Raw genomic sequence first — 955 nt, 5'->3', positions numbered from 1 at the left:
GGAGGCGACCTGAATAATTCAAATGGAGGATGTCCAAGTCCAGTCTGTGAGTAGTTTATTTTTCTTTATTAAATTTTTTTTCAAAGCCTAAATTGTCATTAATTTTTTGAGATTGGCTTCTTTTTGCGATCTAATTAAGTAATTATTTCCCCTTTGCACCATCTGTGACTGGACGCTAATGAGCAGGATTGTCTGAACGCTCAGTGTTTCAGCATCCACACCATGTCACAGTTTCACTTATACCCCGTTTACACTACCCTTTTTTAACCGTGCCGAGACCAGTCCGAGCTCGGTAACCGAGATAACTATCAAGTGTAAATGGAATGCAAACTGAACTGAACCGAGCCAGACCCAACCGGACCGCGCCAAATCTAGACCAGTCCAGAGGTGGGTTCGGCTCAGTTTATCCTTATCTCAGTTATCTGATAACGAAGAGCGCATGAGCAGACTGCGTCATCTCTGTGAAGTCAGCTGACATTTCAGACATTCATAAAAATACTAGCTTCCCTACCGTGACACACGATTTCCAGTGATGATTCTGCTTAGCAGTGTGATGAACCTCAGCGTTCCTTGTTTCCTGGGTCTGTAAATCCTTATTAGACGTTCGTTTGTTTATCCACATCCCAAAAGCCGACTCTGTCAACTAAATTCACCAAAAGTTGCCGTCTTCGCCTGACTCTCAGCAAACAACGACGTATCACCAAACATAACTGCCTGAATGTTACGGGCGGCGCCATTTGATTGCTTGGTGCCGCCTTCAATCCCAGAGAGCAGCAGTACCGCAGATCGTCACTACGGAGGCGAGAGGAAACCAAGGAACCGACATAGCGTGATGTGTAAAAGGTCGTCAGAACCAGGGCTTTAAACCGATTTTTTTTCCCCAATCGGTTTGTTCCGAACAGAAACGGAATTATAACGTTTCCGGTTATGAGTTCCACCAATAAATTGACGTTCC

Source organism: Fundulus heteroclitus, unplaced genomic scaffold, assembly GCF_011125445.2.
Source record: "Fundulus heteroclitus isolate FHET01 unplaced genomic scaffold, MU-UCD_Fhet_4.1 scaffold_845, whole genome shotgun sequence".
In the NCBI taxonomy this organism is placed as follows: Eukaryota; Metazoa; Chordata; class Actinopteri; order Cyprinodontiformes; family Fundulidae; genus Fundulus; species Fundulus heteroclitus.
The sequence above is the reverse complement of the archived record's forward strand: the minus strand, read 5'-3'. Positions refer to the sequence as shown.